This window comes from Erinaceus europaeus, chromosome 20 (assembly GCF_950295315.1).
Source record: "Erinaceus europaeus chromosome 20, mEriEur2.1, whole genome shotgun sequence".
Lineage (NCBI taxonomy): Eukaryota > Metazoa > Chordata > Mammalia > Eulipotyphla > Erinaceidae > Erinaceus > Erinaceus europaeus.
Window position 1 is genome coordinate 42,343,600 of NC_080181.1, and position 26,868 is coordinate 42,370,467.

General features: G+C 41.5%; 1 long non-coding RNA gene across 1 annotated transcript in view; it reads right to left on the reverse strand.

The window, feature by feature from the left end:
- Positions 1-26,868, reverse strand: part of LOC132534923 (uncharacterized) — a 394,650-nt gene that overhangs the window by 102,880 nt on the left and 264,902 nt on the right. The gene's annotated exons all lie outside the window — the stretch shown is intronic.

A 26,868-nucleotide genomic window follows, 5' to 3' on the forward strand; every position in this document is an offset into this window, starting at 1 on the left:
GCAGAGGTTATATAGGCTCCTCAGCAGAATATGGGCCCAAGACCAGTTCAGACCTATGGGGTTTACAGTCAATAACATTTATACCCCCATCCCATATTAGAGATGGTCTTTTTCCCAGCCATGACATCATCTCCCAAGACAAAAACTTGGATCCACCTGAATATCAGATTTCAGGCTCAGGGAAAAAGAAAAGAAACTAGTATAGCCACAGGCCCTTTGAAATATAACTAAAATATGCCTACTAGCTATCTACAAAATGGAGGATCCCTCAACTCTTCATGTGCACTATTATAGCCTTTAGGTCCATGACTGTTCAACAATGTGTTTGGCTTTGTACATTAACTCTCTTTTCAGCCAGGATGTTGAACACTACCAAGATGCTGACCAGAGTTCCCTGGACAGACAACACAACCAATATGTCCTGGAACACTGCTTCCCCAGAGGTCCACCCGATTAGGGAAAGAGAGAGGCAGGCTGGGAGTATGGACCTACGTGTCAATGCCCACATTCAGCAGGGAAGCAATTACAGATGCCAGACCTTCCACCTTCTGCATCCCACAATGACCTTCCATACTCCCAGAGGGATAAAGAACAGGAAAGCTATCAAGGGATGGGATGGGAGATGGAGATCTGGTTTTGGGAATTGTGTGGAGCTGTACCCCTCTTATCGTATGATTCTGTCAATGCTTCCTTTTTATAAATAAATAAATGAATAAATAAATATGCAATTCACAGTGAAAATTTAAATAAACCTGAATATTATAATATTGAAAAAAATTAACTGCTCCCAGCAGCCATTTCTTTTCTTTCTGTTTTATTTGGTAAAGAAGAGAGAAATTGAAAGGAGAGGGATAAGTAGAAAGGGAGCGAGACGGTGAAACACCTGCAGAACAGCTTCATGCCTCATGAAGCTTCCCCCTGCAGGTGGGGAGTGAGGGCTTGAATCTGGATCCTTGGCATGGTAACCTGTACACGCAAGTGTGCCCCCACCCAGCCTCCAGGAATTATTGATACTATAAACCATAACACCCCCCCCCCCGCTTAAGGAAATTGCTGAGATATGATCCCCTACTCTCACGGCAAGAATTTACCTTGTGGAAACTGACTGAAGGGAATGTGCTGAAAATAAGCAGAACCCTCAGGTACACAGGAAGATTTACTCCTGTCAGCACTGGACACATCTGACCAGAAGCCCTGAGATAAGGCTCTATATAATGCCTACCAGTCTGTAGTTGTTGGGAGGTGCAGAGAGAAAGTGAGAAACATGGGGAGACAGAGGCAGGGAGAGAAAGATAGACACCTGCAGACCTGCTTCACCACTTGTGAATCCATACCCATGCAAGTGGGGAGCAGGAGGCTCAAACTTGTATACTTATGCCTGTAAGATAAGGGTGGACTTCTCAGCTCCCTCCTCCCCACCTCAGTTGGATTCTTTCCTAAGCTGCCCCAGTTACTTTAGTTGGAATTCTCTATATCTCCCCTGGCTACATTAAATTTTCCTCTGTGCTCCAGACAGAACTTCCTTAATTTGGTGCTAAAACCAGGGAAAGGCTATGGAGCTAGTCCCTGTGCTGCCATTGTCATTGTTACCTGTTATTTATGTCTAACACCTTCCCACTAAATAAAATATTAAAGAAGGGAGTCATCAGGTAACACACTGGGTTAAGCACACAGGTTGTGAAGCACAAGGACTGGCCTAAGGATCCAACTTCAAACACCCAGTTTCCCACCTTCACGGTGTCACTTCACAAATGGTGACGGTGGTCTGCAGGTGTCTATCTCTCTCCCCATGTATGTCTTCCTCTCCTCTATCAATTTTTCTCTGTCCTACTCAACAACAACAATAACAGCAACAACAACAGAATAACAAAAATAGAAAAAACATGGCCTCCAAGAGCCATGGATTCATAGCCCAGGCACCCAGCCCCATAGGGAACCCTGGAGGCATGTATATATAATTATATAAAAAAGATGAAAACTGTTATAGAGTATGATGCATGTATTTTCAGCATCATCTCCATACTAGGTTTTTTGTTACTTTCTTTTTTTCTTCTACTTATGACCGGGAGAAAGCTTTAACTTCAAAAGATTGGTTCTTTATTGAACCTAAAATTTGGAAAACTCTGGCTAGATAGAAACACCAATGTGAAACTTGCTGACTCTGGACTGGTAATATTTTTACAAGTGACTGCAAACTGACTCATTTTGTGGCAGTCCTCTGTACAAAGCTCCTGAAAAGCATTTAAGGAAAAGTGGATGTTGGGCCTTCAGCCAACATGTGGAGACTGGGTATGATTCATTTTTATTTTTTTAATTACATTTTACTTATGTATTGGATATAGACAACCAGAAATTGACAAAAGGGTAAAATAGCAATGGAGAGAGACAAAGAAACACCTGGTGCCCTGCCTTACCACTTACAAAGCTTTATCCTTGCAGGTGGGGACTGGGAAATTGAACATGGGTCCTTGCATATTGTAACATGTGTGCTCAGCCAGGTGCTCACAGGCTTCCCCATGTGTGATTCTTTATACACTATTAAGTGGATCACCCACATTCAATGGACAAAGTATACTGGAGGTGAGGAAGATATTTCTGTTAAACACAGATATAGACCAGGTCCCAGTGGATAGAGAGTATGTTCACATGGATCCATAAATTAAGGCAAAATATGTAACTGAAAGCAAAAGTACACAATAGTCTGTAGTGAGTCAGTATCAGTTCCTAATGAAATAGTATCTAATTAGACATAAAAATCAGCCTCACCTACTTCCTTTTACACTTCTCTCACGCACTCCAAAGCTAACCTTAACAAAGCAAGGACTGCAATAGCTCAATAAAAGCAAGAGATGGGCATACTTTAATGATGACTCTTTAGTAACTATCAGGTCACCCCTTCAGCTGGGGCCCTCTTTGGTTAGTCCTGAGATTCCCAAACAGACAAGATGGGTCTAGTCCTCAAATAAATCTTTCTCTTCATTGTTACTAGTCATGTCTCTCTTGAATATCAAAATAGAAACCTTTAGTGCCACCCCCCCCCCTTAGGACCTTGCCCTCAACTTGGATTAACAATGGTAGAGAATGTTCCATCCTCAAAGGGAGGATGGATAACATACTCTATGCTACACCTGAGGGAAATGGGCTGATATTAGGACAGCTTGGAACATTACTACTTATGAACACAGAATCTGAGCTCAGATCTATAGGGATGCAGAGGTCACAAAGGCTCCTAAGCTGAATATAGACCTCAGACCAGTTCAAACCAAAGGGGTTAACAGTCAACAATATTTATACCCCCATACCATAATAGAGAGCTACTGTCTTCCCTGATCCAGATTTCTGGTCCTTTTCCCACCCATGACATCATCTCCCCAGATAATAAATTAGATCCACCTGCATATCAGATTTCAGACTCAGGGAAAAAAAAGAAACTAGTTTGGCCACAGGCCCTTTAGAATATAACTAAAATGTGCCTACTAGCTATCTACAAAATTGAGGACCCCCAACTATTCATCTGCACTATTTCAGCTTGTAGGTCCATGACTGTTCAACAATGTGTGTGGTTTTGTATGTTAACTCTCTCTTTTCAGCCACTAGGTTGCATTTTGCCGACCAGACTTCCCTGGACAGACAACCACACCCAGAGCCCCACTCCACTAGGGAAAGAGAAAGGCAAGCTGGGAGTATGGATCAACCTGTCAATGCCCATATTCAGCAGGGAAGCAATTACTGAGCCAGACATTCCACCTTCTGCATCCCTCAATGACCATCCATACTCCCAGAGGGATAAAGAATAGGAAAGCTATCAAGGGAGGGGATGGGAGATTGGAGATCTGGTTTTAGGAATGGTGTGAATCTGTACCTGTCTTATCCTATGGTTTGTCAATGTTTCCTATTTATAAATAAACAAACAAATAAATAAAACAGTAAGAGTGAAAATTTAAATAAATCTTAATATGATAATGGTGAAAAAAAAGGAATTAAGTGCTCCCAGCAGACATTTCTATTCTTTCTGTTTTATTTGGTAAAGAAAGGAGAAATTGAGATTGGAGGGGTAAGTAGAAAGGGAGGTATGCAGAGAAATACCTGCAGACCTCCTTCACCTCTCATGAAGCTTCTCCCTGCAGGTGGGAAGTGAGGGCTTGAATCTTGATTCTTGGCATGGTAACCTGTGCACTCACGTGTGCCTCCAACCAGCCTCTAAGAATTCTTGTTACTGTAAACCATTAGCCCCCTTTAAGGAAATATGCTGAGATATGATCCTCTACACTCATGGAAATAATTTGCCTTGTGGAAACTGACTGAAGGGAATGTGCTGAGAATAAGCAGAACCCTCAGGTACACAAGAAGATTTACTCCTGTCAGTACTGGCCACATTGACCAAAAGCCCTGAGATAAGGCCTATATAATGCCTACCAGTCTTTAGTTGTTGGGAGGTGCAGGGAGAAATGAGAATTGTGGGGAGACAGAGGCAGGGAGAGAAAGATAGACACCGGCAGACCTGATTCACAACTTGTGAAGCGACACCCATGTAAGTGGGGAGCAGGAGGCTCAAACTTGTATCCTTATGCCTGTAAGATAAGGGTGGACTTCTCAGCTCCCTCCTCCCCACCTCAGTTGGATTCTTTCCTAAGCTGCCCCAGTTACTTTAGTTGGAATTCTCTATATCTCCCCTGGCTACATTAAATTTTCCTCTGTGCTCCAGACAGAACTTCCTTAATTTGGTGCTAAAACCAGGGAAAGGCTATGGAGCTAGTACCTGTGCTGCCATTGTCATTGTTACCTGTTATTTATGTCTAACACCTCCCCACTAAATAAAAATATTAAAGAAGGGAGTCATCAGGTAACACATTGGGTTAAGCACACAGGTTGTGAAGCACAAGGACTGGCCTAAGGATCCAACTTCAAACACCCAGTTTCCCACCTTCACGGTGTCACTTCACAAATGGTGACGGTGGTCTGCAGGTGTCTATCTCTCTCCCCATGTATGTCTTCCTCTCCTCTATCAATTTTTCTCTGTCCTACTCAACAACAACAATAACAGCAACAACAACAGAATAACAAAAATAGAAAAAACATGACCTCCAAGAGCCATGGATTCATAGCCCAGGCACCCAGCCCCATAGGGAACCCTGGAGGCATGTATATATAATTATATAAAAAAGATGAAAACTGTTATAGAGTATGATGCATGTATTTTCAGCATCATCTCCATACTAGGTTTTTTGTTACTTTCTTTTCTTCTTCTACTTATGACTGGGAGAAAGCTTTAACTTCAAAAGATTGGTTCTTTATTGAACCTAAAATTTGGAAAACTCTGGCTAGATAGAAACACCAATGTGAAACTTGCTGACTCTGGACTGGTAATATTTTTACAAGTGACTGCAAACTGACTCATTTTGTGGCAGTCCTCTGTACAAAGCTCCTGAAAAGCATTTAAGGAAAAGTGGATGTTGGGCCTTCAGCCAACATGTGGAGACTGGGTATGATTCATTTTTATTTTTTTAATTACATTTTACTTATGTATTGGATATAGACAACCAGAAATTGACAGAAGGGTAAAATAGCAATGGAGAGAGACAAAGAAACACCTGGTGGCCTGCCTTACCACTCACAAAGCTTTCTCCTTGCAGGTGGGGACCGGGAAATTGAATCTGGGTCCTTGCACATTGTAACATGTGTGCTCATTAATGATGACTCTTTAGTAATTATCAGGTAACCCCATCAACTGGGCCCTCTTTGGTTAGTCCTGAGATTCCCAAACAGACAAGATGGGTCTAACCCTCAAATAAATCTTTCTCTTCATTGTTACTGGTCATGTCTCTCAGGAATATCAAAATAGAAATCTTTAGTGCCACCCCCCCCTTAGGACCTTGCCCTCAACTTGGATTAACAATGGTAGAGAATGTTCCATCCTCAAAGGGAGGATGGATAACATACTCTATGCTACACCTGAGGGAAATGGGTTGATATTAGGACAGCTTGGAACATTACTACTTATGAACACAGAATCTGAGCTCAGACATATACGGATGCAGAGGTCACAAAGGCTCCTAAGCTGAATATAGGCCCCGACAAGTTCAAACCGATGAGGTTTACACTTAACAATATTTATACCCCCATCCCATAATAGAGAGCTACTGTCTTCCCTGATCCAGCTTTCTGGTCCTTTTCCCACCCATGACATCATCTCCCCAGATAATAAATTAGATCCACCTACATATAAGATTTCAGGCTCATGGGAAAAAGAGAAACTAGTTTGGCCACAGGCTCTTTGGAATATAACTAAAATGTGCCTACTAGCTATCTACAAAATTGAGGACCCCCAACTCTTCATCTGCACTATTTCAGCCTTCAGGTCCATGACTGTTCAACAACGTGTTTGGCTTTGTATGTTAACTCTCTTTTCAGCCACCAGGTTGCATTTTGCCGACCAGACTTCCCTGCACAGACAACAACACCAATGTGTCCTGGAGCTCTGCTTTCCCTGAGCCCCACCCCACTAGGGAAAGAGAGAGGCAGGCTGGGAGTATGGATTGACCTGTCAATGCCCGTGTTCAGCGGGGAAGCAATTACAAAAGACAGACCTTCCACCTACTGCATCCCACAATGACCATCCATACTCCCAGAGGGATAAAGAATAGGAAAGCAATCAAGGGAGGGAATGGGAGATGGTGATCTGGTTTTGGGAATTGTGTGGACCTGTACCCATCTTATCCCCAGGTTTGTCAATGTTTCCTCTTTATAAATAAACAAATAAATAAATAAAACAGTGAGTTGGAGTTAAAATTTAAATAAACATGAATATGATAATGTTGAAAAAAAAAGGAATTAAATGCTCCCAGCAGCCATTTCTATTCTTTCTGTTTTATTTGGTAAACAAGAGAGAAATTGAGAGGGGAGGGGTAAGTAGAAAGGGAGATATGCAGACAAACACCTGCAGACCAGCTTCATGGCTCATGAAGCTTCCCCCTGCAGGTGGGGAGTGAGGGGTTAAATCTGGATCCTTAGCATGGTAACCTGTGCAGTCAAGTGTGCCTCCACCCAGCCTCGAATAATTCTTGTTACTGTAAACCATTAGCCCCCCTTAAGGAAATATGCTAAGATCTGATCCCCTACTCTACGGAAAGAATATGCCTTGCAGAAACTGACTGAAGGTAATGTGTTGAGAATATGTAGACCCTTCTGGCACACAGGAAGATTTACTCCTGACAGCACTGGACACATGTGACCAGAAGCCCTGATATAAGGCCCTATGTAAAGCCCACCAGTCTGTTGTTGTTTGGTCAGGCAGAGAGAAATTGATACAGGTAGGAAAGACAGAGGCCAGGAGAGAAAGATAGACACCTGCAGACCTACTTCAGCACTTGTGAATACACACCCGTTCTGGTAGGGAATAGGAGGCTGGAATGTGTATCACTATGCCTGTAAGATAAGGGTGGACTTCTCTGCTCCCTGTTCCCCACCTCAACTGGATTCTTTCCTAAGCTGCCCCAGTTACTTTAGCTGGACTTCTCAATCTCTCCTCTGGTACTACATTAAATTTTCCTCTTTGCTCCTGACCCTATTTCCCTCATTTGGTGCTAAAACCAGGGAAAGGCTATGGAGCTAGCCCCTCTGCTGTCACTGTCCTTGTAACTTGCTATTTGTGTCTAACACCTCCCCAATCAATGAAAATATTAAAGAACAGGGATGTCAGGGAACACACCAGGTTTAGCGCACAGGGTATGAAGCACAAGGACTGGCATAAGGATCTGAGTTCAAATCCCCAGTTCCTCACCTTCAGGGGTGTTGTCTCACAAATAGTGAAGCAAGTCTGCAAGTGTCTATCTTTTTTTATCTTAAAACTTAATATTACTGTTTTTTTATTTAAGAAAGTATTAATTAACAAAACCATAGGGTTGGAGGGGTATAACTCCACACTGTTCCCACCACCCAATCTCCATATCCCACCCCCTCCCCTGATAGCTTTCCCATTCTCTATCCCTCTGGGAGCATGGACCCAGGGTCATTGTGGGTTGCAGAAGGTAGAAGGTCTGGCTTCTGTAATTGCTTCCCCGCTGAACATGAGCATTGACTGGTCGGTCCATACTCCCAGTCTGCCTGTCTCTTTCCCTAATAGGGTGGGTCTCTGGGGAAGCGGAGCTCCAGGACACATTGGGGGGATCTTCAGTCTAGAGAAGCCTGGCCGGCATCCTGATGATATCTGGACCTGGTGACTGAAAAGAGAGTTAACATACGAAGCCAAACAAATTGTTGAGCAATCATGGACCCAAAGCTTGGAATAGTGGAGAGGAAGTGTTAGGGGGGTACTCACTGCAAACTCTAGTGTACTTCTGCTTTCGGGTATATATTTTGCAGTAGTTCTCTGGCGTTGGGCTATAGAGCAGCGGGTTAAGTCACATGGATACATGTGAACATATGCTCTCTCTCACAGAAACTGGTGTATGTCTAGGTTTTGGGACTTTGTTAGAAAGTGAACCACCTGAGATGAAATTAGAGTATACTATGAAAGGTAAGGCCTCACCCGAGTAATGAAGCTGAAGGGTTGTCATTCCACACGTGAAGTCTCTGGACACAGTCTGAAGTGAAGTATGGTGAGGTGGCAATCGTTGTGTTGTTTAGGTTGTGATCAGCAGATGCAATATTATTTGATATGGATTGGGAGAGGCATATGGGAAAGTGGGCCCTATCCAATGGTTTCAGGAATGGGGAAAGTAGAGGCTCTATAGTGGAGATGTGAGGTTCCTGCAGTCTTACCGTTCAAAAAGAAAATCGATAGTTAATGTTATCATCACATTATTTGGTAATTGGGTTAACTTTGAAAAGTCCTTTTGTTATGGTTTGCTGTACAGTACCCAGTATCTTGTATATAGCTGTGCTATTGGTTGCTTCTGATCTACTTGGTCTAGGCTTTTGATAGAGTCTGCATATCAATTACACAGCCTATATATTGAAAAGATTCAGTTTGTATTTTGAAAAACTTCGAGACATACAATTAATTTTCCCCCTCTCGTATTAATTAACTAGTGATTTATATGACTACATTTACTATGAGTGTACATAAACACCATTCCCACCACCAAAAGACTGTGACCCATCCCTCCCACCCACTCCCACTCTCCACTGTCCCAGGAAGCTGCATGTCTACCCCTTACCACAGGGTTTTTACTTTGGTGCCCTACTTACAATTTTATCAGGTCCTGCTTTTAGTTTCCCTTTCAGATCTTCTTACTCAACTTCTGTTGATAAGTGGGATCATCCCATACTCATCTTTATCTTTCTGACTTAGCTCACTTAACATAATTCCTTCAGCTCTGTCCAAGATGGGTCAGAGAAGGAGGGTTCATTGTTCTTAATAGCTGCATAGTATTCCATTGTGTATATATACCACAGTTTTCTCAGCCACTCATCTGTTGTTGGGCACCTGGGTTGCTTCCAGGTTTTAGCTATTATGAATTGTGCTGCTATGAACATAGGAGTACACACCTCTTTTTGGTTGGGTGTTATGGAGTCCTTGGGGTATAACCCCAGGAGAGGAATTACTGGATCATATGGAAGGTCCATGTCTAGACTTCTGAGAGTTTTCCAGACTGCTCTCCACAGAGGCTGGACCAATTTACATTCCCACCAGCAATGTAAAAGGGTCCCTCTGTCCCCACAACCTCTCCAGCATTTGTTGCTGCTGTCCTTTTTGATGTATGCCATTCTTACAGGAGTGAGGTGGCATCTTACTGTTGTTTAATTTGCATTTCTCTGACAATCAGTGACCTAGAGCAGTTTTCATATGTTTGTTAGCCTTTTGGATCTCCTCTGTAGTGAATGTTTTGTTCATATCCTCTGCCCATTTTTGATTGGGTCATTTGCTTTTCTGGTGCTAAGTATGCTGAGCTCTTTATATATTTTGGTGATTAGTTTCTTGTCTGGTGTATGGCATGTGAAGATCTTCTCCCATTCTGTGAGGGGTCTCTTTGTTTGTTTAATAGTTTCTTTGGATGTGAAGAAGCTTTTCAATTTGATATAGTCCCATTGGTTTGTTTCTGCTTTAGTCTTCCTTGCAACTGGGTATGATTCATCAAAGATGTCCTTGAGGTGTAGGTGGGAAACTGTTTTACCAATGTTTTCCTCTAAGTATTTTTATTGTTTCTGGTCTGACATCTATGTCTTTGATCCATTTGGATTTGATTTTTATTTCTGGTAAGATAAAGTGGTTCAATTTCATTCTTCTGCATGTTACAACCCAGTTTTCCCAGAACCATTTATTGAAGAGAGCCTCCTTTTTCCATTTAATCCTTTGGGCCCCCTTATCAAAGATTAGATTTCCATAGGTGTGGGGATTTATTTCTCGTCATTCAGTTCTGTTCCACTAGTCTGTGTGCCTATTTTTGTTCCAGTACCATGCTGTTTTGGTGACGATGGCTTTATAATATAGTTTAAGGTCTGGGAGTGTGATGCCTCCATTTCTGTTTCTTTTCCTTAAGATGGTTTTGGCAATTCTAGGTGTTTTCAGGTTCCAGATAAATGATTGTAGTGTTTGTTCTATTCGCTTAAAGAAGCTTGGTGGAACTTTGATGGGTATTGCATTAAATTTGTATATGGCTCTTGAGAGAATATTCATTTTGATGATATTTATTCTTCCAATCCATGAGCATGGGATGTCTTTCATTTCTTGGTATCAGTTTCTATTTCCCTGAGTAGCGACTCATAGTTTTCAATATATAATTCTTTCACTTCTTTGGTCAACTTTATTCCTAGGTATTTGATTGATTTTGCTGAAACAGTAAATGGGAGTGATTTCTGGATGTCTTCTTCTTCAGATTTAGTGTTTGTATAAAGAAATGCAACTGATTTTTGTACAATGATTTTGTAGCCTGATACCTTGCTATATTGCCTAATAACTTCCAGTAGTTTTCTGCTGGATTCTTTAAGTTTTTCTATGTATACTATCATATCATCTGCAAATAGTGAGAGCTTGATTTCTTCCCTTCCAATCTGTGTTCCTTTGATTCCTTTCTTTTGCCTGATTGCTATGGCAAGAACTTCCAGTACTATGTTGAAGAGTACCGGTGACAGTGGACAGCCCTGTCTAGTCCCCGATCTGAGGGGGAATGCTTTCAGCTTCTGTCCATTGAGTATGATGTTGGCTGTAAGATTGCTATATATAGTCTTCACTATCTTGAGGAATTTCCAATCTATTCCCATTTTTTGTAGAGTTTTGAGCATGAATGGGTGTTGGATTTTGTCAAAGGCTTACTCTGCATCTATTGAGATAATCATGTGGTTTTTGGCTTTGCTTTTATTGATGTGGTGAATGACATTGATTGATTTATGGATGTTGAACCAGCCTTGCATTCCTGGGATAAGTTGCTGTATCCGGTTGGCCAAGATCTTGTTTAATATTTTGGCATCTATGTCCATCAGAGATATTGGTCTGTAGTTTTCCTTTTTGTTCTGTCGCTATCAGCTTTTGGTATCAGGGTGATGATGGTTTCATAGAAGGTGGAAGGGAGTATTCTGTTTCTTCAATGTTATGGAAAAGCTTAAGAAGTATTGGTACTAACTGGTTCCTGAAAGTTTTGTAGAATTCATTTGTGAAGCCATCTGGTCCAGGACTTTTGTTGTTGGGAGGTTCTTAATAAAGATATCAATTTTTTTATCTGTGATCGGTGCATTTAGATTTTTAGTTCTTCTTGGTCCAGTTTTGGAAGGGCATATGCTTCTAGGAATTGTTCCATTTCTTCCATATTCTCTAGCTTGGTGGTGTATAGTTCTTTATAGAAGTTTCGCAGGATTCTCTGGATTTCTGTAGTGTCAGTTGTGATATCTCCTCCATCAATTACAATTCTATTAATTTGTGTCTTCTCTCTTTTTTGTTTGGTGAGTCTGGCTAGGGGTTTGTCAATTTTGTTTAATCTTTCAAAGAACCAACATTTGGCTTCATTGATCTTTTGTATGGTTCTTTTATTTTCGATGTTTATTTCTGCTCGAACTTTAGTGATTTCTGTCCTTCTGGATGCTTTAGGTTTCCTTTGTTCCTCTTCCTCTAAGTCCTTGAGGTGTGCAGTAAGGTCCTTCATTTGAGCTTCTTCTTGGTGTTTAATATGTGATTGTATGGCTATAAGTTTCCCTCTCAGTACTGCTTTAGCTGTGTCCCAAATATTTTGATAGGTTGTGTCTTTATTTTCATTTGTTTCCAGGAACATTTGAATTTCCTGCTTGAGTGAGTCTCTGACCCAGTGGTTCTTAAGGAGTATGTTGTTTAGTTTCCAAATTCTGTGACTTTTAATAATTTTCTGTTTTTTGTTAAGTGTTAGTTTTACTCCACTGTGGTCTGAGAAGATACTTGGGATGATTTCAATATTCTTGAATTTATTGATGCTGTCTTTGTGGCCTAACATGTGGTCTATCCTTGAGTATGTGTTATGTGGATTTGAAAAGAAGGTGTATTCCAGTTTTTTGTGGTGAAGGACTCTGAAAATGTCCAAGAGGTCTAGTCTGTCAATCTCTTCATTCAATTCTCTTGTATCTTTGTTGGTTCTCTGCTTTGTTGATCTGTCTAAGTGTGAGAGTGGGGAATTGAAGTCTCCCACTATTACTGTATTACTATTGATGTATTTTTGAAATTCTTTCAGTAAGTGCTTGACGTATTTAGTTGGTCTCTCATTGGGTGCATAGATGTTAATAATTGTTAAGACTTCTTGGCTGATTGATCCTCTAATCATTATGTAATGTCCTTGCCTATCTTTTATTACTTTATTTATTTTAAAATCTATCGTGTTTGAGATGAGAATGGCTGTTCCTGCCCTTTTTTGTGGTCTGTTAGCCTGTATGATAGTTTTCCATCCTTTCACTTTAAGTCTGTGTTTATCTTGTGACAGATGGGATTCTTGCAAGCAGCATATGGTTGGGTTATGTTTTCTGATCCATCCCCCCACTCTGTGCCTTTTGATGGGTGAGTTTAAGTCATTGACATTTATTGATATTATGGATTTAATGTATTGTAGTACCATTGTGCAAAAAAAAAATTTTTGTTTGCTCTGATATATTGCCAGTATTGTAGTGATGTTCTTGTTTATAAGAGGTCTTTTAGAACCTCTTTCAGGGCTGGTTTGGTGATGGTTGCCTCCTTTAACTGTTTTTTGTCTAAGAAGGTTTTGATCCCTCCATCTAGTTTGAATGAAAGTCTAGCAGGATATATTATCCTTGGTTGAAACCCTTTTTCATTCAGGGCTCGATAAATATCTTGCCATTCTCTTCTGGCTTTTAGAGTCCGAGTGGAGAAGTCTGCAGATAATCTTATGGGTTTTCCCTTGTATGTGACTTTTTGTTTCTCTCTTGCAGCCTTTAGGATCCTTTCTTTATCCTTACTTCTCATTGTGACTATGATGTGTCTTGGTGTCTTCATGTCTGGGTTGATTCTGTTTGAAACTCTCTGGGCCTCTTGAATCTTGATGTCCTTTCTGTTATTCAGGTCTGGGAAGTTTTCTTCTATTATTTCCTCTAGAATGTTTGCTTCTCCTTCCTCTCTTTCTTCCTCTGGCAGGCCAATTATGCGAATGTTATTTCTTTTGAGATCATCCCATGTGTCTCTGTTGTTGTTTTCAGTGTCTCTCAATCTCTTTTTAAGCTTTTTCACCTCTTTCTTAGTTTTCTTTAACTCATCCTCTGTCTGACTAATTCTGTTTTCTGCTTCTGTTAGTCTGCTTTCCCTTGCCTCAGCTTCTTTCTTCATTACAGCTATTTCAGCTTTCAGTTCTCTAATTGCCTCAAGATAATCAGTATTTTCCTTGGGGGTCTCAACTGTTGTTTCCCTAATACTGCCACTCCTTTCCTCCAATGTTGTTTTCATTTCTGTGATTAAAAAGTTTATTATTGCTTGCATACTTTTCTTATCTATGGTTACTTTTGGCTGATTTGTAGTTTCTTCTGGGCTCTTGTCTTCATTCATTGGAGCAGCAGTTTTATTTGTTTTTGATCTACCCATTTTTTTTTTATTTATGTGTTTCTTTTTTTATGCTCTGTTGTTCCTCAGCTGCTGTGGCTTGAGTACAAGGAACACTGTACTAAATACCTTTATGACAATTGCACTCACCCACCTCAGGAATTACAGTAGCAACTGATGAAAGTATTGAAGCAGTTTAATCACTACCAGTTAGCCAAACAATGTCTCCAGTCTGTGAAAAAATAGTAACCAAATCCCAATGAAGAAGAAAGAGAAAAGAAAGAAGGGATAGCAAGAATAGACAGTTATGCAAATCTACTATCCACTGTATATTCTAGGGGTAACAAGAATGGAAAGGGAACTAGAGCAGAGATACAGACATAGAGAGTCCACTCTGAGTCAGATTTCTTCCCCAAAATAATTCACAAATTCAGAAAGGCAAAGAAGAAGGAAGGAAGAAGTGTATGACAAGATATAAAAAAAGAGACAAATGAGAGAAAAGGGAAAAGATAAGAAAAAAGAGCTGTAATTAAAGAGCAGTGAAAGGAAAGTTTTTTTATTACTTTATTTTTAATTTAATTTAATTTTTTTTAATTAGCTAGGAGGTGGAGGGAGGGGAGAGTCTTAGAGGAAGTAGGAGTAAGGAGATAAGTTCTTCCCACAATAGATAAGATGCCCACTACCCTAGCAATGAAAGATACCCTAAGAGTTAATTCTGATCAACCTAAAGGTGGGGGGAGATATATGCCTTTATATAATATTAATAATAAAATAGAGCAGGGTAAAAAAACCTGTCCCCTCAAACCTCGTGATCAGAGGCAGCTGATTGTTAAGAATGAGAAAAAAAATAAAAACCTCAGGACTAGACAAGGATAGCTGAAATAGACAGTTATGCAAATCTACTATCCACTGTATATTCTAGGGGTGGCTAAAGGAGGAAGGGAAGTTGAGCAGAGACACTCACAGTGGGAGTCCACACTGAGTCAGAATTCTTCCCCAAAATAATTCCCAAATGTGTATCAGTGAATTCAAAAAAGCACACTGTTTGGTGGTGTGGGGGCTAGGGCCTGTGGCTTTGGAAGCTGTAGGATTAAGGAAGAAAGGATAACAAGAATGTGAAAAAGAATAAAAAGAGAGAGAGAGAGTAAAAAAAAGAAAAAGATAAGAAAAAGAACAGCCATAAAAGAGCGGTGAAAGGAAAAAGTTTTATTTATTTATTTATTTATTTATTTATTTATTTTTAATTATTTAATTAGCTATGTGGGGTGAGGTGGGGGGGTTGGCTACTTAGAAAAAAGGCCAGAGGTTTCAGAAGGGTATAGACTTAGAATGAATGATACTCCCTGGTGGGACAGGAATTTGGTAAAGACAGAAGCTCAGCAGGGGAGCCTGCTAGGAGCTGGTCCCCAGGGACTGGTTATGGGGGACTGGGGGGGGGGAGGAGGCAGTGTGCTTAATAATTAAAAGGAAAAAATGTGTTCCCTTTTTTTCTACTCTATTTCTTAATCCAAATTAAGTTATAGTCACCTCCTTGATGTCACCGCTAGGACCCCTTATAGACTGGCCTACAAAAGGCAGAAAATCCTACCATTTCCAAAAGATGTGGTCAGAGCTCAAGCCACTAGCAGCTTCTGAGTCCGCCATCTTCCGGGAACCCCAAGTGTCTATCTTTCTCTCCCCATCTATGTCTTCCCCTCCTCTCTCAATTTTTCTCTGTCCTACCCATAAACAACAATAACAGCAACGACAACAGAATAACAACAATGGAAAAAACATGGCTACTAGGATCCATGAATTCATAGTCCAGGCACCCAGCCCCATAGCTAACCCTGGAAGCATGTATATATGAATAAATAAAAAGATGAGAACTGGTATAGTATATGATGCAGATATTTTCAGCAACATCTCAATACTAGTTTTTTTTGTCCCTTTTTTTTTCTTATGACCAGGAGAAAGCTTTAACTTCGATAGATTGGTTCTCTATTGAACCTGAAATTTGGAAATCTTTTGCTAGATAAAAACACCAATGTGAAACTTGCTGACTTTGGACTGGTAATATCTTTACATGTGGCTGCAAACTGAACACATTTTGTGGTGGACCTCTGTACACAGCTCCTGAAATCATTTAAGGGAAAGTGGATGGTGTACCTCCAGCCAAAATGCAGAGACTGGGTGTGATTCATTTTTTATTATTATTATCTCTTATTTATGTATTGGATAGAGACAGCAAGAGATTGACAGAGGGGGAAATAGCGAAGGAGAGACACAAAGAAACACCTGCAGCCCTGCCTCACCACTCACAAAGCTTTCCCATTGCAGGTGGGGACCAGGAGATTGAACCTGGGTCCTTGCAACATGGGTCCTTGTAACATGTGTGCTCAGCCAAGTGCTCACAGGCTTCCCCAGGTGTGATTCTTTATACATTAGTTAGTGAAGCCCAGCCAGTCTATCTTGGCATTACTCTCGATCGCACCCTGTCATTTCACGAACATCTCATAAAAACTGCAGCAAAGGTGGGCGTGAGGAATAACATCATTGCAAGACTGGCCAGCTCCTCATGGGGCGCGAGCGCTTCCACTCTACGATCATCATCTCTGGCATTATGATATTCCACTGCAGAATACTGTGCCCCAGTATGGTTCCGTAGCCCCCATGTCCACTTGGTCGATTCCAAATTATATTCCTCCATGAGGATAATTTCTGGAACCATCCATTCCACCCTGGTTCCATGGCTGCCAGTTCTTAGCAACATCACCCTGCCAGATATTCGTCAGGATGCGGCATCATCTAAGGTCATTTCCCATGTCTACGCTCGACTGGACCTGCCAATATACGCAGATATCTTCGCCGACCCTGTTCAACACTTGATGTCTAGTCATCCAATCTGGTCTCCTACGCCTACACTGAACTTCTCTGTTCCAGACTCTTGGAAACAGAGTTGGCAGTCAGCTGAGGTAAAGAACAAACACCTCATCACAGACCCCTGCAAGCGTCAACCTGGCTTTGACCTAGCACGTTATGATTGGGCCCTTCTCAATCGCTATTGAACAGGCCATGGCCGGTGCACCGCTATGTTCCATCGCTGGGGAAAAAGAGACAACCCAAACTGCCCCTGGGGCTACAGAAAGACTATGACCCACATAGTCAACAACTGCCACCTCTCCAAATTCAAAGGAGGTCTCGAAACTTTACATCAGGCTCAACCTGATGCTGTTGACTGGCTACTGAAGAAGGGCAAACGCTAGAAGAAGAAGTTAGTGGATCACCCACATTCAATGGACAAAGTATCCAGGAGGTGAGGAAGATATTGCTATAAAACACAGATATAGACCAGGTCCCATTAGATAGAACATATGTTCACATGGATCCATAAATTAAGGCAAAATATAGAGGTGAAAGCAAAAGTACACAATAGTCTGTAGTGAGTCAGTATCAGTTCCTAATTAAATAGTATCTAATTAGACTTAGATAATCACCTCACCTATTTCCTATTACAGTTCTGACTCACTGCAAAGCTAACCTTAGCAAATCAAGGACTGCAATAGCCAAATAACGTCAAGGGATAGGCATACTTTAATGATGACTCTCTAGTCAGTATCAGGCCATCCCATCATCTGGGGCCCTATTTGGTGAGTCCTGAGATTCCCAAACAGACAAGATGGGCCTAGACCTCAAGTAAATCTCTTTCTCCATGCTACTGTTCATGTCTATCAGGAATATCAAAACAGACACTATTGTGGCCCCCACATAGGACCTCACACTCAACTTGGATTAGCAATGGTATAGAATGTTCCATCCTCCAATAGAGTATGGATAACATACTCTATGGTCCACCTGAGGAAAATGGTTCAAAATGGGGTGGCTTAGGACATTCCTACTTATGACCACAGAACCTGAGCTTAGATTTACAAGGATGCAGAGGTCACAAAGGCTCCTAAGCTTAATATAGGCCCCAGAACACTTCAAACAGATGGGGTTCACAGTTAACAATATTTATGCACCTTTCCCATATTAGAGAGCTACTCTCTTCCCTGATCCAGCTTTCTGGTCCTTTTCCCAGCCATGACATCATCTCACCAGACAGTAACTTGGATCCACCTGCATATCTAAATTCAGGCAGAGGGGAAAAAAGGAAAATAGTATGGCCACAGGTTATTTGGAATATAACTAAAATATGCCTACTAGCTATCTAGAAAGTGGAGGACCCCCTAACACTTCATCTGCACTATTTCAGTCTTAGGTCCATGGTTGTTCAACAATTTGTTTTGCTTTGTATGTTAACTCTCTTTTCAGCCACCACGCTGCAGATGGTAGCATGATGCCAACCAGACTTCCCTGGACAGAGGACCTCACCTATGTGTCCTGGAGCTCTACTTGACCAGAGCACCACCACACTAGGGAAAGAGAGAGGCAGGCTGGGAGTATGGATCCATCTGTCAACACCCATGTTCAGCCAGGAAGTAATTACAGAAGCCAGACCTTCCATCTTCTGCAACCACAATGACCATGCATACTCCCAGACAAATAAAGAATAGAAAAGCTATCAAGGGAGGGGTGGGATTCAGAGATCTGGTTGTGGGAATTGTGTGGATCTGTACCCCTCTTATCTATGGTTCTGTCAATGTTTCCTTTTTAAAAATAAATAAATAAACAAATAAATGAATAAAACAGCAAGTTAGAGTGAAAATTTATATAAACCTGAATATGATAATGTTGGGGAAAAAGAAATTAACTGCTCCCAGCAGCCATTTCTTTTCTTTCTGTTTTACTTGGTAGAGATGAGAGAAATTGAGAGGGGAGGGGTAAGTAGAAAGGGAAGGAGACAGAGAAAAAACTGCAGACCTGCTTCACTACTCATGAAGCTTCCCCCTTCAGGTGGGGAGTGAGGGCTTTAATCCAGATCCTTGGCATGGTCACCTGTGCACTCATGTGTGCCTCCACCCAGCCTAGAAGAATTTTTGTTACTGTAAACCAATAACCCCCCTTAAGGAAATATGCTGAGATTTGATCCCTTACTTTCATGGAAAGAATTTGCCTTGCAGAGACTGAAGGGATTGTGTTGAGAATATGTAGAACCCTCAGGCACACAAGAAGATTTACTCTTGTCAGCACTGGACACATGTGAAGAAGCCCTGAGATAAGGCCATATATAATGCCTACCAGTCTGTAGTTGTTGGGAGGTGCAGAGAGAAATGGAGAACGTGTGGAGACAGAGGCAGGGAGAGAAAGATAGACACCTGCAGACCTGCTTCACCACTTGTGAAGTGACACCCATGCAGGCAGGGAGGTAGACTCTAACATGGATCCTTAAGCCACTAAGATTAGGGTGGACTTTAAACTCCCTCCCCCTCCACCATCTCAATTGGATTCTTTCCTAAGCTGCCCCCTGTTACTTTAGCTGGACTTTTCTATCTCTCCCCTGACTACTACATTAAATTTTCCTCTGTGCTCCTGACCCTATTTCCCTCATTTGGTGCTAAAACCAGGGAAAGGTTACGGAGCTAGCCCCTTTGCTATCATTGTCATTGTTACCTGTTATTTGTGTCTAACACCTCCCCTCCCAATAAATATATTAAAGAATAGGGATGTCAGGTGTGAAGCAGAAGGACTGGCCTAAGGATCCCAGTTCGAGCCTCCAGTTCCCCATCTTCAGGGTGTTGCTTTGCAAAAGGTGAAGCAGGTCTGCAAGTGTCTATATTTCTCTACTCATCGATGTCTTCCCCTCCTCTCTCAATTCTCCTCTGTTCTACCCAACAACAAGAATAACAGCAACAACAACAGAATAACAACAATGGAAAAAACATGGCCTCCAGGAGCCATAGATTCATAGTCCAGGCACGCAGGCCCATAGCTAACCCTGGAGGCGTGTATATATAATTAAATTAAAAAGATGAAAACTGCAATAGAGTATGGTGCAGGTATTTTCAGCATCATCTCCATACTACGATTTTTGTTCAATTTTTATTTCTTATAACCAGGAGAAAGCTTTAACTTCAATAGATTGGTTTTCTATTGAACCTGAAATTTGGAAATCTTTTGCTAGATAAAAACACCAATGTGAAACTTGCTAAATCTGGACTGGCAATATATTTACAAGTGGCTACAAATTGGACACATTTTGTGGCGGTCCTCTGTACACATCTACTGAAATCATTTAAGGGAAAGTGGATGGTGGGCCTCCAGCTGACCTGTGGAGACTGGGTATGATTCTTTTTAATTTTTTAAATTACATTTTACTTATGTATTGGATATAGACAGCCAGAAATTGACAGATAGGAAAAATAGCTAGGGAGAGAGACAAAGAAACACCTGCAGCCCTGCCTCACCACTCATAAAGCTTTCCCCTTGCAGGTGGGGACCGGAGATTGAACCTGGGTCCTTGCACACTGTAACATGTGTGCTCAGCCAGGTGCTCACAGGCTTCCCCAGGTGTGATTCTTTATACATTAGTTAGTGGATCACCCACATTCAATGGACAAAATATACAGGAGGTGAGGAAGATATAGCTATAAAACACAGATATAGACCAGGTCCCATTAGATAGAGAGTATGTTCACATGGATCCACAAATTAAAGCAAAATATATAAGTGAAAGGAAAAGGACTTAATAGTCTGTAGTGATTCAATATCAGTTCCTAATGAATTAGTTTCTGATTACACTTAGATACCCTCCTCATCTACTTCCTATTACAATTCTCTCACACACTCCAAAGCTAACCCTAGCAAAGCAAGGACTGCAATAGCTGAATAAAGCTGAATAAACTTTAATGATGACTCTCTAGTCACTATCAGGCCATCCCATCAGCTGGGGCCCTATTTGGTGAGTCCTGAGATTCCCAAACAGACAAGATGGGCCTAGACCTCAAATAAATCTTTCTCTTCATTGTTACTGGTCATGTCTATCAGGAATATCAAAATAGAACCCTTTTGTGGGCCCCCCATAGGACCTTGCCCTCAACTTGTATTAAGAACGGTAGAGAATGTTCCATCCTCCATAGGGAGGATGGATAACATACTCTATGCTACACTTCTGGAAAATGGGTCGATTTTGGGACAGCTTGGAACATTCCTACTGATGACCACAGAACTTGAGCTCAGATCTACTGGGATGCAGAGGTCCCATAGATTCCTAAGCTGAATATAGGTTCTGGACCAGTTCAAACCAATGGGGTTTACAGTCAACAATATTTATACCCACATATAATATTAGAGAGCTACTCTCTTCCCTGATGCAGCTTTATGGTACTTTTCCAAGTCATGACATCATTTCACCAGACAATAACGTGGATCGACCTGCATATCAGATTCCAGGCTCAGAGAAAAAGAAAAGAAACCAGTATACCTACAGGCCCTTTGGAATATAACTAAAATAGGACTACTAACTATCTACAAAATTGAGGACCCCCCAACTCTTCATCTGCACTATTCTAGCCTTTAGGTCCATGACTGTTCAACAATGTGTTTGGCTTTGTATGTTAACTCTCTTTTCAGCCACCAGGTTGCAGATGCCAGCATGATGCTGATGAGACTTCCTTGGACAGAAGACCCCACCAATATGTCCTGGAGCTCTGCTTCCCCAGAGGCCTACCCCACTAGAAAAAGAGAGAGGCAGGCTGGGAGTACAAATCGACCTGTCAACGCCCATGTTCAGCCAGGAAGCAATTACAGAAGCCAGACCTTCCACCTTCTGCATCCCACAATGACCATCCATACTCCCAAAGGGATAAAAAAATAGGAAATTTATCAAGGGAGGGGATGGGATACAGAGATCTGGTTGTGGGAATTTTGCAGAGCTGTGCACCTCTTCTCCTATGGTTTTGTCAATGATTCCTTTTAAAAAATAAATAAATAAATAAATAAAACAGCAATTTAGAGTGAAAATTTAAATAAACTGGAATATAATAATGTTGAAAAAAATAATTAACTGTTCCCAGCAGCCATTTCTTTTCTTTCTGTCTTATTTGGTAAAGAAGAGAGAAATTGAGAGGGGAAGGGTAAGTAGAAAGGGAGAGAGACAGAGAAACACTTGCAGACATGCTTCACTACACTGGAAGCTTCCCCCTGCAGGTGGGGAATGAGGGCTTGAATCGGATCGTCGGCATGGTAACCTGTGCACTCAAGTGTGCCTCTACCCAGCCTCGAAGAATTATTGTTACTGTAAACCTTAACATCCTTGAGGAAATACGCTGAGATTAGATCCCCTACTTTCATGGAAAGAATTTCCCTTGCGGAAACTGAGGGGAATGTGTTGAGAATATGTAGATCCCTCAGGCACACAGAAGACTTATTCCTGTCAGCACTGGACACATGTGACCAGAAGCTCTGAGATAAGGCCCTATATAATGCCCACCAGTCTGTTGTTGTTGGGTCAGGCAGACAGATATTGAGAAATGCGGGGAAGACAGTGGCCAGGAGAGAAAGAAAGACACCTGCAGAACTGCTTCACCACTTTTGAAGCAACACCCATGCAGGCTGGGAGGCAGAGGCTCGAACATGGATCCTTATGCCAGTAAGATAAGGGTGGACTTCAATACTCCCTCTCCCCCACCTCAATTGGATTCTTTCCTAAGCTGCCCCCTGTTACTTTAGCTGGACTTCTCAATCTCTCCCCTGGTACTACATTAAATTTTCCTCTGTGCTCCTGATCCTACCTCCCTCATTTGGTGCTAAAACCAGGGAAAAGCTATGGAGCTAGCCCCTCTGCTGTCATTGTCATTGTTACGTGTTACTTGTGTCTAACACCTCCCCACTCAATAAAAATATTAAAGAAGGGAGTTGTCAGGTAACACACCGGGTTATGCCCACAGGGTGTGAAGTACAAGGACTGGCATAGGAATCTGGGTTCGAACCCCAGTACCCCACATTCAGGGGTGTCGGTTCACAAATGGTGAAGCAGGTCTGCAGGTGTCTATCTTCTTTCCCCATCTATGTCTTCCCCTCCTCTCTCAATTTTTCTCTGTCCTACCCAACAACAACAATAACAGCAACAACAACAGAATAACAGCAATAGTACAAGCATGGCCTCCAGGAGCCATGGATTCATAGTCCAGGCACCCAGCCCCATAGGTAACCCTAGAGGCCTATATACATAATTAAATAAAATATGAAGACAGGTACAGAGTATGATGTAGGTATTTTCAGCATCATCTAGATACTAGTTTTTTGTTCCTTTTTTTTCTTCTTCTTATGACCAGGAGAAAGCTTTAACTTCAGTAGATTGGTTCTCTATTGAACCTGAAATTTGGAATCTTTTGTTAGATAAAAAAACCAATGTGAGACTTGCTGACTCTGTACTGGTAATAATTTTACAAGTGGCTGCAAATTGAACACATTTTGTGGTGGTCCTCTGTACACAGCTCCTGAAATCATTTAAGGGAAAGTTGATGATGGGCCTCCAGCCAACCTGTGGAGACTGGGTATGATTCTTTTTTATTTTTTTATTATCTCATTTTATGTATTGGATAGAGACAGCCAGAAATTGACAGAAGGGAAAAATAGCGAGCGAGAGAGACAAAGAAACACCTGCAGCACTGCCTCACCACTCACAAAGCTTTCCCCTTGCAGATGGGGACCGGGAGACTGGACCTGGGTCCTTGCACATTGTAACATGTGTGCTCTGCCAGGTGCTCACAGACTTCCCCATGTGTGATTCTTTACACATTAGTTAGTGTAAATAGACATTCACATTCAATAGACAAAATATACTGGAGGTGAGGAAGATATTACTCCTAAACACAGATATAGACCAGGTCCCATTAGATAGAGAGTATGTTCACATGGACCCATAAATTAAGGCAAAATAAGTAACTGAAAGCAAAAGTACACAATAGTCTGTAGTGAGTCAGTATCAGTTCCTAATGAAATAGTGTCTACTTAGACTTAGATACCCTCCTCACCTACTACCTATTACAGTTCTCTCACGTACTCCATAGCTAACCTTATCAAAACAAGTATTGCAATAGTTGAATAAGGGAAAGAGACTGTTGTACTTTAATAATGACTCTTTAATCACTATCAGGCTATCCCATCAGCTGCGGCCCTATATGTTGAGTCCCGAGATTCCCAAACAGACAAGATGGGCGTAGACCTCAAATAAATCTTTCTCTTCATTATTTCTGGCCATCTCTATCAGTAACATCAAAATAGAACCCATTGTGGACCCCCAATAGGACGTTGCCATCAACTTGGATTAACAACAGTAGAGAATGTTCCAACCTCTGATGTTAGGATGAATAATATATTCTATGCTACACCTCTGGAAAATGGGTTGATATTGGGGCAGCTTAGAATATTCCTACTTAGGACCACAGATTCTGAGCTCAGAAAGACAGGGATGCAGAGGTCAAATTGATGCCTAAGCTGTATATAGTCCCCATACTAGTTCAAATTGATGGGGTTTATAGTCAACAATATTTATTCACCTTTCCCATATTAGAGAGCTACTCACTTCCCTGATCCAGCTTTCTGGTCCTTTTCCCAGCCATGACATCATCTCCCCAGACAATAACTTGGATCCACCTGCATATCTAATTTCAGGCTCTGGGAATAAAAATAAGGAAAATAGTATGGCCACAAGGCCTTTGGAATATAACTAAAATATACCTACTAGCGATCTACAAAATGGAGGACCCCCCCCAACTCTTCATCTGCACTATTCTAGCCTTTAGGTCAATGACTGTTCAACAATGTGTATGACTTTGTATGTTAACTCACCTTTCAGCCACCAGGTTGCAGATACTAGGTTGATGCTGACCAGACTTCCCTGGACAGACAACCCCACCAATATGTCCTAGAGCTCTGCTAGGAATATGGATCGAATTGTCAACGTGCATGTTCAGCGGGGAAGCAATTACAGATGCCAGACCTTCCACCTTCTGCATCCCACAGTGACCATCCATACTCCCAGAGGGATAAAGAATAGGAAAGCTATCAAGGTAGGGGATGGGATAGGGAGATCTGGTTGTAGAAATTGTGTGGAGATGTACCCCTCTTATCCTATGGTTCTGTCAATGTTTCCTTTTTATAAATAAATAAACAGCAACTGAAAATTTAAATAAACCTGTATATGATAATGTTGGGGGGAAAAAGAAAGTAACTGCTCCTAGCAGCCATTCTTTTCATTCTGTTTTATTTGGTAAACAAGAGAGAAATTGAGAGAAGAGGAGTAAGTAGAAAGGGAGGGAGACAGAGAAACACCTGCAGACCTGTTTCACCGCTCATGAAGCTTCCCCCTGTAGGTGGGGAGTGAGGGCTTGAATCCAGATCCTTGGCATGGTAACCTGTGCACTCAAGTGTGCCTCCACCCAGTCTCGAAGAATTCTTGTTACTGTGAACAATTACCCCCTTAAAAAATATGCAGAGATCTGATCCCATACTCTATGGAAAGAATTTGCCTTGCAGAAACTGACTGAAGGGAATGTGTTGAGAATATGTAGACCCCTCAGGCACACAGGAAGATTTACTCCTGACAGCACTGGACACATGTGTCCAGAAGCCCTGAGATAAGGCCATATATAACGCCTACCAGTCTGATGTAGTTGGGTCAGGCAGAGAGATATTGAGAAATCAGGGAAGACAGAGGTCAGGAGAGAGACACTTGTAGACCTGCTTCACCACTTGTGAAGCAACACTCATGCAGGTGGGGAGCAGAAGGCTGGAACCTGTATTCTTATGCCTGTAAGATAAGGGTGGACTTCTTAGCTCCCCTCAACCTCAGTTGGATTCTTTCCTAAGCTGTCCCCTGTTACTTTAGCTGGACTTCTCAATCTCTCCCCTGGTTACTACATTAAATTTTCCTCTGTGCTCCTGACCCTACTTCCCTCATTTGGTGCTAAAACCAGGGAAAGGCTATGGAGCTAGCCCCTCTGATGTTATCGTCATTGTTACGTGTTATTTGTGTCTAACACCTCCCCACCCAATAAAAATATTAAAGAAGGGGGATGTCAGGAAACACACCTGATTAAGCACACATGGTGTGAAGCACAAGGACTGGCCTATGGATCACAGTCGAGCCTCCAATTCCCCACCTTCAGGAGTGTCGCTTCACAAATGGTGAAGCATATCTGCAAGTGTCTTTCTCTCCCCATCTATGTCTTCCTCTCCTCTCTCAATTTTTCTCAGTCCTACCCAACAACAACAGTAACATCAAAAATAACAGAATAGCAACAATGGAAAAACATGGCTTCTAGGAGCTATGAATACATAATCCAGGCACCCAGTCCCATACGTAACCCTGGAGGAATATATATATATATATATATATATATATATATATATATATATATATATAAACTAAAAAAGATGAAAACTGGTATAGAGTATGATGCAGGTATTTTCAGGATCATCTTGATACTAGTTTTTTTATTCCTTTTTTTTTTTCTTATGATCGGGAGAAAGTTTTAACTTCAATAAATTGGTTCTCTATTGAATCTGAAATTTGGAAAACTCTGGCTAGATAAAAACACCAATGTGAAACTTGCTGACTCTGAACTGGTAATATCTTTACAAGTGGCTGCAAATGGACACATTTCGTGGCAGTCTCTGTACACACGTCCTGAAATCATTTAAGGGAAAATGGATGATAGTCCTCCATCCAACATGTGGAGACTGGGTATGATTCTTTTTATTATTTTTATCTTTTATTTATGTATTAGATAGAGAGAGCCAGAAAATGACAGAAGTGGAAAAGTGTGAGGGAGAGAGAGAGACAAAGAAACCCCTGCGGCCCTGCCTCACCACTCACAAAGCTTTCCCCTTGCAGGTGGGGACAAGGAGATTGAACGTGGGTCCTTGCACATTGTAACACGTGTGCTCAGCCAGGTGCTCACAGGCTTCCCCACGTGTGATTCTTTATACACTAGTAAGTGGATCAATCACAATCAATGGACAAAGTATACAGGAGGTGAGGAAGATATTGCTGTTAAACA